The sequence below is a fragment of the Ptychodera flava genome (genome assembly GCF_041260155.1).
Source record: "Ptychodera flava strain L36383 chromosome 3 unlocalized genomic scaffold, AS_Pfla_20210202 Scaffold_27__1_contigs__length_13241970_pilon, whole genome shotgun sequence".
In the NCBI taxonomy this organism is placed as follows: Eukaryota; Metazoa; Hemichordata; class Enteropneusta; family Ptychoderidae; genus Ptychodera; species Ptychodera flava.
The window spans coordinates 61,616-75,442 of record NW_027248281.1 but is presented as its reverse complement, the minus strand read 5'-3'; positions in this window follow the sequence as shown (position 1 = coordinate 75,442).

Sequence of the window (13,827 nt, the reverse complement as noted above, 5' to 3'; positions counted from 1 at the left end):
CACATTGATGATTATGCAGTGCGTTCGCCGGGCCCGAGCCAGGCAGCCATGGCCATTCGTGTATAATGCCAGTCAACATGTAGGCCTATAGGCCTACACTAATATCACGTACAGTGATTCTTTTATTGAATAATCAAGTCGTATATAGACATTCTGCATATTAAATACGATTATTATCCCAGCAATGTGCCAAACGCCTGTGGCAGTGCCCGGATATTATAATGAGAAGACGAAAGGAGCGGACGAGTGCTCGTCGGCTACTGATTAATTAGGCTACTGTCCTACCGGGTTGCAGAATTTGCAACGAGACATGCAAATGTGACGAAAGCGGACCAATGGCATGGAGTTGGAAACACGACGTTCTCCCACAGGCGTTTGGCACATTGCTGGGATAATAATCGTATTTAATATGCAGAATGTCTATATACGACTTGATTATTCAATAAAAGAATCACTGTACGTGATATTAGTGTAGGCCTATAGGCCTACATGTTGACTGGCATTATACACGAATGGCATGGCTGCCTGGCTCGGGCCCGGCGAACGCACTGCATAATCATCAATGTGTAGAATGTCTACATGACTTGATTATTTAATAAAGAATAACGGTACGTGATATTACTGTATATGTGAGCTAGCTTAACCGAGCGGCTGTAGAGCTCTGCAGGGCTTTGGTCCGGCTTGGGCCCGTTGTCCACCGCTGCACAGACAAGATGGAAAGGTAAGAAAGCTTTTCACCGCCCGATTTCATAAATCAGCGAAATTCACGAACTCTGAGCGTTTCCGGTGATAAAAACTGGTCAACGGTCAGATGGTTGCATAAGCAATCGATCGACTGACCTCTTTTGCCTAAAATCATACCTTACCCTATGCTACTGGCGAGAAATCGTCCTGAAATCGGCTGGGCACACCAACCCAGCGCCGGCCATTTTGAATCAGCTGCATGCCTGCATACAACCCTTTACTTGGCAGATGACGTATTGTCGCTCTTCTCTCATTGGACGCGTACATTGCATGCAGCTGATTCAAAATGGCCGGCGCTGGGTGGTGTGCCCAGCCGATTTCAGGACGATTTCTCGCCAGTAGCATAGGGTAAGGTATGATTTTAGGCAACAGAGGTCAGTCGATCGATTGCTTATGCAACCATCTGACCGTTGACCAGTTTTTATCACCGGAAACGCTCAGAGTTCGTGAATTTCGCTGATTTATGAAATCGGGCGGTGAAAAGCTTTCTTACCTTTCCATCTTGTCTGTGCAGCGGTGGACAACGGGCCCAAGCCGGACCAAAGCCCTGCAGAGCTCTACAGCCGCTCGGTTAAGCTAGCTCACATCACAGTCCCTCTACAGTAATATCACGTACCGTTATTCTTTATTAAATAATCAAGTCATGTAGACATTCTACACATTGATGATTATGCAGTGCGTTCGCCGGGCCCGAGCCAGGCAGCCATAGCCATTCGTGTATAATGCCAGTCAACATGTAGGCCTATAGGCCTACACTAATATCACGTACAGTGATTCTTTTATTGAATAATCAAGTCGTATATAGACATTCTGCATATTAAATACGATTATTATCCCAGCATGTGCCAACGCCTGTGCGTTCTCCTCTGTTTTTCACGTTCGTTTAGTGAAAGATCGCTACTACAACGGCGTGCATCGAACGCTACGTACACGATTAACCTTGCCAGTGCTACGCGCCAGTGAGGAGACAATCCCCGTTTAACCATCAGGTCAAGACCACAATCAGACACAGGATGTCGGAGATAAACGTCGAACTTTATTACGACTGGTACAAGACTAACACAACTACAACATTGCGATGCGGAGAGAGAGCAGAGAGAGAGAGAGAGAGAGAGAGAGAGGGAGACGCATGCGCATAACAACTAAGTAAAGAGTAAAGAGCCGACGCGAGAGGGCGACATAACAAAGCAACAACACATGACCACTTTTTTTCTCTACATAAGTCCGCACGCCTGAAAGAAAAATAAAGAAAGAAACTACAAAAGTTGCGGTCAACTGCCCAAGACACAAGGGGGGAACGAGTAGAACTTTGCCGCAAAACAACTCAAAGTCAAGAGTCAAGTCACTTAAGTGTCAAGGGAGCTTGTATTTGCGTGAAGATCATCTACAGTCATTGGCATCATGGGAGGTGTCAAGAAAGGGACCGCAACCTTGAAGTGGTAATGGAACATTGTCGTTACAGGCTGGCTCTGATGAGGTAGGAGGTGGATCTGTCCTCTCCATTATGAGAAATGCCACAGTCCTTACGAAGCAGGTTGTCCTCGACAAATGCTGTCAAGCGTTGAAAAAGGGGTCCCCTGGCCGCTCGTCAGGTTGAAGATGAATGTCACAAAAGTCCAGAAGATGTGCTCCGGTGGATTGAAATCCATAGTGAAGACGTACGGTTTGCCAGATATGGTCCACTGATGTTGACTTTCTGACTATTGTGTTACGAGAGATGATGGGGCAATAGTTAGCGATCTGACCCAACATGAGTTCAATGGCATTGACCTTTTGTAGTGTTGTACGACGTGAAGCAGCAGAGGTGTCTTCGTCATCGTCGTCGCTAAATCCTCTAAGGGACCGTTCAGTTTTTACGGCCGGGGGGCGGCAAAATCCAGGGGGGTCATCAGAATTTTGGAATCCGCAAAGGGGGGGGTCATCGCTTTTTCACTGGTAGGAAAGGGGGGTCACCACATTTTCAAAAACATGATATCTAAAATAAAGTTCACTTTATGCCATGGCCATGATCAACCCTCTTTACCGGCGGGCCGCCTTCGGCGGCCCACTACAATAAATATACTTTATGTATTACCCATGACCCTCTTAACGGGCAGACGCCTTTGGCAGCCCACTCCAATTAGGTTTACTTCATGTAATGGCCATGATCGACCCTGTTTACCGGCGGGCCGCCTGCGGCGGCCCACTACAACAAATTGACTTTATTGTAATGACCATATTAAAGGCCGGACGCCTTCAGCGGCCCTGTCCAGTAAAGTTTACTTTATGCAATGGTCATGATCGGCCCTCTTTACCAGCGTGCCACCTTTGGTGGCCCATTAAAATAAAGTTGACTTTACGTAATGGTCCATGACCCTCTTAACCGGAGGGCTGCCTTTGGCGAACCACTCCAATAAAGGTTACTTTATACAATGTCCATAGTGTTACGTGCAGAGAAAACGAACAAAAGGGTGAACTCAGCAGTTAACGTTTAAACAAAATTTATTACGAAAATAAAACTAATTGCTAAGTTAGGGATAGGATACAAGCTTTAAAGTGTACAGACTACTTATCTCAGCTGGGACGGCAAAGCTCCAGTCTCAGAGTTGTAACAGTCAGTCGGATGAATGAACAGTCCTTTGGCTTGCAGGCTTGAATTTGCACAAAGTCCACAGTATAAATCCAGCGTTGGCAGTGAAGGTCTTGAAAAGTCTTGAGAATGACTACTGCTGGAGTTTAGTAACACACAAGAGACACGATCCCAAAAGTCTGACTGGAAGCTGTGCACGTCCCTTTTATAAAGGCATATAAGAACAATCTAGAACTTTTATTGACATGCTAATTACTGTTCTAAAATTATCTCCCTTACACAACTAATCAACTTTCCAGAACATTCCAAACATGACTAATTGAATTCAAGGTTGTGAGGTCATCAAGGGCAGTGACCTTGAGAATGTTCTAGACTAATTGAACTCAGGTCATGATGAGTGTGGGGGAAATGACCTACATAACACACCCCCTCTTCAAAAAAAGAAAATTTTTCAAAGAAAAATCTTTCTTTTACAAATGTAATCTTGAAAAAGATTTAAGTACTCAAAATTTTTTTTACTCTAAAGTAAAATTTCTTGAAAGTGAACAACAATAAACTCTAAATACGAGAGAGACAGTCTGCAATTAAATTGTCTCTGCCTTTGATATGTCTAATATCAAGATTAAACTCCTGTAACATTAAACTCCATCTTAGCAATCTCTGATTTTTGCCTTTAAATTTCTGCAGAAAAACAAGAGGGTTGTGATCAATATAAACCACTATTGGCTGATTTGAAGAAGTAACATAAACTTCAAAATGCTGTAAAGCTAATATCAAAGATAAACACTCTTTTTCAATTGTAGAGTAGTTTCTCTGGGATTTGTTAAATTTGCGTGAAAAATAGCAAACAGGATGATCTACACCATGACTATCCTCTTGCAATAAAACAGCACCAGCAGCCGTATCACTAGCGTCCACAGCTAATTTGAATGGCAAAGTGAAATCTGGTGCAGACAACACTGGAGCACTTTGCAGTATGGCTTTAAGTGTATCAAATGCCTGTTGGCATTGCTCTGACCAAACGAACTTTACTTTCTTTTTAAGTAAGTTAGTCAAAGGCTCAGTAATTGTGGAGAAATTTGGACAGAATTTTCTGTAGTAACCAGCCATACCGAGAAAGCGCATCAGTTGTCGTTTGCAGTTTGGTATGGGAAAACTTGAAATGGCACTGATTTTGGCATCAACAGGTTTTACCTCACCCTGTCCTACAGTATGTCCGAGGTAAATCACCCTCGCCCAACCAAACTCAGATTTGGCAAGGTTGACAGTCAACATTGCTTTACTCAGTCTCTCAAAGAACTTCCGCATGAGCTTGATGTGTTCCTCCCAGGTGTCACTATACAGGACGACGTCGTCAACATAAGCTGCACACCCGTCTAGCCCGGATATGACGTCGTTGATCATCCGTTGGAACGTTGCCGGAGAGTTCTTCATTCCGAATGGCATCACCTTGTACTGGAACAATCCGTCTGGTGTAACAAAGGCGGATATTTCACGAGCACGATCCGTCAGAGGGACTTGCCAAAATCCCTTCAGTAGGTCAAATTTCGTCACATACTTGGCTTTTCCCACTCGGTCGATGCAGTCATCAATCCTTGGGATTGGGAAAGTGTCTGTCTTTGTTAAAGTGTTGACCTTCCTAAAGTCTGTGCACATACGATAACTGTGATCTGTTTGGGAACAAGTATGCACGGCGAACTCCAGTTACTTTTACTGGGTTCAATAAAGTCATTGTCCAGCAGGTATTTGACTTCTTCCTGGAGATATTTCGCTTTTGTTGGATTCAGTCTGTATGGATGTTGTTTTACAGGCTTACTGTCCCCAACATCAACGTCGTGATAGATGACGTTTGTCCTCGTTGGAACATCTTGAAATAGGTGTTTATATTCGTGAGCAGTTCTTTCACCTGTTGTTGTTGTTCTGGCTGGAGGTGTGCCAACTTTGTAGACTCCAGCTTCTCCAGGATTTCTGAGTTCTGAAGCTTGACCGAGCCCAGCTTTGAGTTTAGAGTATTTTCACTCAAGTCAGTTTCAGTATCACTATCTTCATAATGGTTTGAACTGACTGCACTGACAGGCTGAGTTATAGTAGGATTATCCCTATCCAAATATGGCTTAAGCATATTTATGTGACATAGCTGTTTTTGTTTTCGCCTGTCAGGTGTTATTATGATGTAATTTAAATCACTCAATTTCTTATCAATTAGGTATGGCCCAAAGTAACGAGCATGGAGTGGTTTGCCAGGAACCGGAAGTAGAACAAGAACTTTTTGACCTGGTTCAAACTTCCGTTTTGAGGTGTTTTTATCATATTTGGTTTTCATTGACTGCTGAGATGACTCAAGATTTTCTCTGGCTAATTCACATGCTTTAGAGAGTTTTGTACGAAATCTGACACATATTGCAAAATATTCAGACAATCATCATCGTCTGATAAGAATTTCTCTTTAACGAGCTTAAGTGGGCCACGGACTGTATGTCCAAATACAAGCTCAAATGGGCTAAAACCAAGAGACTCCTGAATTGACTCTCTAACAGCAAAGAGCAAAAAATGAATTCCTTCATCCCACTGCTTCTCTGTGTCAAAACAGTAGGTCCTAATCATGTTTTTCAAAGTTTGATGAAATCGCTCAAGAGCACCCTGACTTTCTGGATGATAGGCGGATGACCTGTACTGTTTAATGCCTAGCTGATCCATTACTTGTTGAAAAAACCAGACATAAAGTTGGAGCCTTGATCGGACGGACACATTTAGGGAGGCCAAATAAAGTGAAAATTTGACTAAAGCTTTCACTATAGTCTTTGTCTTTATATTTCTCAGTGGTATGGCTTCTGGGAACCGAGTTGATGTACACATATTGTCAGCATGTACTCATTTCCTGATCTTGTTTTTGGTAGGGGCCCAACACAGTCTATTAGTATCCTACTAAATGGTTCTTGAAATGCAGGAATTGGCTGTAAAGGGGCCTTTGGAATGGTCTGATTGGCTTTCCTACCATTTGACATGTGTGACAAGTTTTACAGAAATGTGCTACATCCTGCCTGAGATTAGGCCAATAAAAGTGACTGAGAATTTTATGATAAGTTTTCCTGACTCCTAAGTGACCAGCCCAGGGAGTTTCATGGGCCAGGCGCAATATTTCAGCACGGTAGGGCTTTGGAACCACAATTTGATGTTTTATAGCCCAATCGTCATCAACCAAAACATCTGGAGGTCTCCATTTACGCATGAGAATACCAGACTTTGTATAATAGGAAACAGAGCTATCTGAAGTTTTACCTTCATCATCTACCCTGTCAAACAAAGACAAAATATCTGGGTCTTTGTGTTGTTCTGCAATGAGATTTGATCTAGAAATGTCTGACTTTGGTCAGCAGAAGTTTTACTGGAAGTTTCAAATCCACGAGGGATAACGGAATGATCCGTGTCAAACACCTGACTGAGAAAGGTGTCATTTAAGTCAACATCTGTGACATTATTTTTGAGAGTATTTTGATTCTCGGAAGTTTTCTTTGACATGGCTCGAGTAATGGCACATGAAGGAAATAAATCGGGTATCTCTTGTTCAATTGGCTCTGGATCCTGATCTAAACTAGGATTATCAGTCACAAGTGGATTAGTAATGACCTTGTCCCCAGCAAGGTCGTTTCCAAGAAGAAGGTGAATCCCTTCAAAAGGCAAAAAAGGCCTAATACCTAAAGCCACAGGTCCAGAAACAAAGTCCGAAGACAAATAGACATTATGGAGAGGAACAGGAATGTAGTCATTACAATCTACCCCCTTAATAAGAACTTTAGAACCTGAAATGACTTTTCAGAAAACGGCAGGGTATCTGCCAACAAAAGAGACTGGGAAGCCCCGGTATCTCTTAAAATTTTGACAGGGGTAGCGGAAGAAAATCACTAGAAGTGATATAAAACCATTATGAATAAATGGCTCGAAAATACCCATAATGCTATCTTGAGAAGAATTGACCTTGACCTCATTAATTGGGGATAGAGGGGTTTAACCTCAGAAAATGTGTTGCACACATTATTAGACTCTAATTGAGTTGATGAAGAAATAAAGCCGGTTGGCTTAGATCCACTTTGACCACTTTGACCTTCACGTTTTCTTTTCAATTTGAAACACTCTGACATTAAATGGCCGTCTTTCTTACAATAATTACAAGAAAGTGTACCAAACTGTTTGTCAGAAGGAGATTGAGACTTGGGATCTGATGATGTGGGAGTGTTACTTGAACTCTGTGAACTGTTGTCATTTGATTTTCTACTCTCCTTTGAAAAATTCTTGGATGAAAAGGAGGAGTTAAATTTACCTGCATTGTTTCTGTATGAAAAGGACTGGGATGGTTTGCTGAGAAATGAAGATTTGTGGGTCAACGAATAATCATCGGCCAAACGTGCAGCAACCTCCAATGTATCTGCCTTTTGTTCATTGATAAACGTCTTGATGTCACTCCGGATGCACCTTTTAAATTCCTCAATCAAAACAAGTTGTCGTAATTTGTCATAATTCTGACTGACCTTTTCAGAAGAACACCAGCGATCAAACAGTTGTTCTTTTGTTCGAGCAAATTCAACATAAGTTTGTCTTTCGCCTTCTCACAATCCCTAAATTTCTGACGGTACGCTTCAGGCACCAACTCATAACCCTTGAGAATTAATTCCTTCACAGAATCATAATTTGAAGCCTGCTCTACTGACAACTGAATGTAAATTTCTCTGGCTTTACCCACCAAAGCACTCTGCAAAAGCATAGACCAGGACTCCTTAGGCCAATTCAGACTCTGAGCAATTTTCTCAAAATGGAGAAAATATTTGTCAACATCCTTTTCTTGGAAAGGGGGAACTAACCTGAAATGCTTAGTGATGTCAAACTTGTCCGAAGGGAAGAATTTTCCTGACTGTCCAAGCTCTAAACGTTTTATTTCTACCTGTAATCGCTGTTCTTCTAATCGCAATTCTTTTCTCTCTGTCTTTCTTTCCATTTCTAATCTTTCCTGCCTTTCTTTTTCTTTCTGTCTTCTTCCATTTGCAATTCTTTTTCTTTCATTTCCTTTTCTAATTCCAATTTCTTAAGCTCCAAATCTGCCTGTCTCTCTTTTTCCATTTGTAATTCTTTTTCTCTCATTTGTAATTCTAGTTTCTTGATCTCCAAATTTGTCTGCATTTCTAATTCTAATTTTCTGAGTTCAGAGGTAGACTTGGGCTCATAATCTTTCAGGGTGGATTCCTCAAATGGCCTAAATCAACTAGATGGTTGGCAATACGGTACTGTATTTCCCTCTTGCGCATAGATCTTTTAACTTCTACTTTAAGGAAATTTGCCAGTGCTATGAGGTTGTCTTTTCTGAGGGAATTAAATGTGTCCTGATCAAGGTCATCCATAAATTCGTCTGGTTTAAATTCCGCCATGATTGGATTTGGCTGAGTTCACAGTGTACAGTAGTTTTGAAAAGGCTGGCAAAATGTTGTCAAACGGCTCAAAATATTCGTCTCCCGGACAAGCCCCAATTTGTTACGTGCAGAGAAAACGAACAAAAGGGTGAACTCAGCAGTTAACGTTTAAACAAAATTTATTACGAAAATAAAACTAATTGCTAAGTTAGGGATAGGATACAAGCTTTAAAAGTGTACAGACTACTTATCTCAGCTGGGACGGCAAAGCTCCAGTCTCAGAGTTGTAACAGTCAGTCGGATGAATGAACAGTCCTTTGGCTTGCAGGCTTGAATTTGCACAAAGTCCACAGTATAAATCCAGCGTTGGCAGTGAAGGTCTTGAAAAGTCTTGAGAATGACTACTGCTGGAGTTTAGTAACACACAAGAGACACGATCCCAAAAGTCTGACTGGAAGCTGTGCACGTCCCTTTTATAAAGGCATATAAGAACAATCTAGAACTTTTATTGACATGCTAATTACTGTTCTAAAATTATCTCCCTTACACAACTAATCAACTTTCCAGAACATTCCAACATGACTAATTGAATTCAAGGTTGTTAGGTCATCAAGGGCAGTGACCTTGAGAATGTTCTAGACTAATTGAACTCAGGTCATGATGAGTGTGGGGGTAAATGACACTACATAACAATAGACATAACTTGTCTATGGAAATGAAGTAAAAATGCCTTACAGTTTGTCCTAATTAACAGACGTTAGCATGGATGTGGCTGAGAAGTTAGTGCACTTGCATCTTTGCTACACAAATAAAGTGTGTCGTGTACCGGAGTTCAAATCCAAACCGTGTGGGTAAATTTGACATATGGGTTTTGGTTATTTTTCAGCCGGGGGGGGGGGGGGTCATCAAATTTTTTCGTCTGACAAAGGGGGGTCATCTTTTTTTCACTAAAAATGCAGGGGGGTCTATATTTTTTTGAACACCGGCGACAAGATTTTGCCGCCCCCCCCCGCCCATAAAAACTGAACGGTCCCTAAGAGGAAAAGACTCGGTTTTGGCTTTCCAAGTGGTGCTCTCTCCCAAGAACAGTGCAAGGTGTAGCTGAGATTTTGGCGCCAGCTTTCTGACTTACTCAGGCGCCACTGCCTTGGAGCGCGGTGGAGGTTCGCCATGCTGAGTGTAGCTTGAGAGTGTCCGAACGTCCGTGATACCCAGTAATATTATAGTTACTGACTGGCTTAGACGGCAGCTGGTACGGGAAAGGTCGGTTCGAAAAGCCAAGTTCATTATTTCGTAAATGGCGTGTAGGTCCGTAAATCGCTGCCACAACGCCAGTGAGGAGACAATCCCCGTTTAACCATCAGGTCAAGACCACAACCAGACACAGGATGTCGGAAATAAACGTCGAACTCTATTACGACTGGTACAAGACTAACACAACTACAACTCAACGTGACGATGCGGAGAGAGAGAGGGGGAGACGCATGCGCATAACAACTAAGTAAAGAGTAAAGAGCTGACGCGAGAGGGCGACATAACAAAGCAGCAACACATATTGGCGACGGGTGTCGATCATTCCGATGTGATCATTGGCCCACCAAACGGGTTGGAGTTACTGAACTCTTTCTATGAGGCTGTTCAATTAACGGATAATTTTGGAAATCCGTGTTTGGCCGTCGGTGACTGTGTGATTATGGATACTTGCGGATTCCACCACGAGCGATATGTTGAACATTGAATTTCATAAATCGTCACTCAACATTGCGGAGAGAGAGATTCTGTTAAGCATGTACATTTGTGCCGGCGTGAGGAAATGAACCAGCGCTAACTCAATTAGATTCTATTTTGTACAAATCACTCAAGAGGAGCTTTTCTGTTCTACAAATAACTCAATCGGAGTGTCTCTTGCAGAAATCAATCGATTAGAGTTTTTCTTGTAAAAATTGCTGACTTTAAGTTATTCTTGCATAAATCACACAATTGAAGTTTGTCTAGTACAAATCGCTCAATCGGAGTTTTTCTTGCACAAATCACTCAATTAGAGTTAGTCTTGAAGAAATCACTCAAATAGAGTTTGTCTTGTAAAAATTCCTGAATTTGAGTAAGTTTTGCATAAATCATCACTCAATTGGAGTTTGACTAGCACAAATCACTCAATTGAAGTTTGTCTTGTACAAATCGATCGTTTGGAGTTTTTCCTGCAGAAATGAGTCAAAGTGAGTTAGTCATGTACAAATCACTTAGTTACAGTTTGTCTTGTAAAGGTTGCTGAATTTGACTTAGTGTTGCATAAGTCACTCAATTGGAGTTTGTCTTGTACAAATCGCTCAATTGGAGTTTGTCTTGTAAAAATTGCTGAATTTGTGTTAATTTTGCATAAATCATTCAATTGGAGTTTGTCTTGTACAAATCGCTCAATTTGAGTTTTTTCTGCACAAAACATTCAATTGGAGTTAGTCTTGTACAAATCACTCAATTAGAGTTTGTCTTGTAAAAATTGCTGAATTTGTGTAAGTGTTGCACAAATCACTCAATTGGAGTTAGTCTTGAAGAAATCAATCAATTAGAGTTTGTCTTGTACAAATCACTCAATTAGAGTTTGTCTTGTAAATGTAAATCGCTCAATTGGAGTTTTTTCTGCGCAAAACATTTAATTGGAGTTAGTCTTGAAGAAATCACTCAATAAGAGTTTGTCTTGCACAAATCGCTCAATCGGAGTTTTTTTGTGCACAAAACATTCAATTGGAGTTAGTCTTGTACAAATCACTCAATTAGAGTTTGTCTTGTAAAAATTGCTGAATTTGTGTAAGTGTTGCACAAATCACTCAATTGGAGTTAGTCTTGTACAAATCACTCAATTGGAGTTAGTATTGTAAAAATCACTCAATTCGAGTTTGTCTTGTACAAATCGCTCAATTGGAGTTTTTTCTGCGCAAAACATTTAATTGGAGTTAGTCTTGAAGAAATCACTCAATAAGAGTTTGTCTTGCACAAATCGCTCAATTGGAGTTTTTTTCTGCACAAAACATTCAATTGGAGTTAGTCTTGTACAAATTACTCAATTAGAGTTTATCTTGTAAAAATTGCTGAATTTGTGTTAGTGTTGCATAAATCACTCAATTGGAGTTTGTCTTGTACAAATCACTCAATTAGAGTTTGTCTTGTAAAAATTGCTGAATTTGTGATAGTGTTGCATAAATCACTCAATTGGAGTTTGTCTTGTAAAAATTGCTGAATTTGTGTAAGTGTTGCACGAATCACTCCATTGGAGTTAGTCTTGAAGAAATCACTCAATAAGAGTTTGTCTTGGACAAATCGCTCAATCGGAGTTTTTTTGTGCACAAAACATTCAATTGGAGTTAGTCTTGTACAAATCACTCAATTGGAGTTAGTATTGTACAAATCACTCAATTAGAGTTAGTCTTGCACAAATTGCTCAATTGGAGTTTTTTCTGCACAAAACATTCAATTGGAGTTAGTCTTGTACAAATTACTCAATTAGAGTTTATCTTGTAAAAATTGCTGAATTTGTGTTAGTGTTGCATAAATCACTCAATTGGAGTTTGTCTTGTACAAATCGCTCAATTGGAGTTTTTTCTGCGCAAAACATTCAATTGGAGTTAGTCTTTAAGAAATCACTCAATTAGAGTTTTTCTTGCACAAATCGCTCAATCGGAGTTTTTTTGTGCACAAAACATTCAATTGGAGTTAGTCTTGTACAAATCACTCAATTGGAGTTAGTATTGAAGAAATCACTCAATTAGAGTTTGTCTTGCACAAATCGCTCAATTGGAGTTTTTTCTGCACAAAACATTCAATTGGAGTTAGTCTTGTACAAATTACTCAATTAGAGTTTATCTTGTAAAAATTGCTGAATTTGTGTTAGTATTGCAAAAATCACTCAATTGGACTTTGTCTTGTACAAATCACTCAATTAGAGTTTGTCTTGTAAAAATTGCTGAATTTGTGATAGTGTTGCATAAATCACTCAATTGGAGTTTGTCTTGTAAAAATTGCTGAATTTGTGTAAGTGTTGCACGAATCACTCCATTGGAGTTAGTCTTGAAGAAATCACTCAATTAGAGGTTTGTCTTGCACAAATCGCTCAATTTGAGTTTTTTCTGCACAAAACATTCAATTGGAGTTAGTCTTGTACAGATCACTTAATTAGAGTTTGTCTTGTAAAAATTGCTGAATTTGTGATAGTGTTGCATAAATCACTCAATTGGAGTTTGTCTTGTACAAATCAATCAATTAGAGTTTGTCTTGGAAAAATTGCTTAATTTGTGTTAGTGTCGTACAAATCACTCAATTTGAGTTTGTCTTGTAAAACTTGCGGAATTTGTGTTAATAATGCATAAATCACTCAATTTGAGTTTGTCTTCTACAAATCACTCAAAGTTTGTCTTGAAAAAATTGCTGAATTTGTGTTAGTGTCGCATAAATCACCCACTTGGATTTTGTCTTGTACAAATCGGTCAATAAGAGTTTGTCTTGTGCAAAATTGCTGAATTTGTGTTAGTGTAGCAAAAATCACTCAATTGGAGTGTGTCTTGTACAAATTAAATTACTCAATTAGAGTTTGTCTTGTAAAAATTGCTAAATTTGTGTTAGTGTTGCATAAATCACTCAATTGGAGTTTGTCTGTACAAATCGCTCAATTGGAGTTTTTTCTGCGCAAAACATTTAATTGGAGTTAGTCTTGAAGAAATCACTCAATAAGTTTGTCTTGCACAAATCGCTCAATCGGAGTTTTTTTGTGCACAAAATATTCAATTGGAGTTAGTCTTGTACAAATCACTCAATTAGAGTTAGTATTGAAGAAATCACTCAATTAAAATTTGTCTTGTACAAATTACTCAATTAGAGTTTGTCTTGTAAAAATTGCTAAATTTGTGTTAGTGTTGCATTATTCACTCAATTCGAGTTTGTCTTGTACAAATCGCTCAATCGGAGTTTTTTTGCACAATTTACTCAATTGGAGTTAGTATTGAAGAAATCACTCAATTTGAGTTTGTCTTGCACAAATCGCTCAGTTACAGTTTGTCTTGTAACAATTGCTGAAATTGAGTTAGTATTGCACAAATCACTCAATAGAAGTTTGTCTTGCACAAA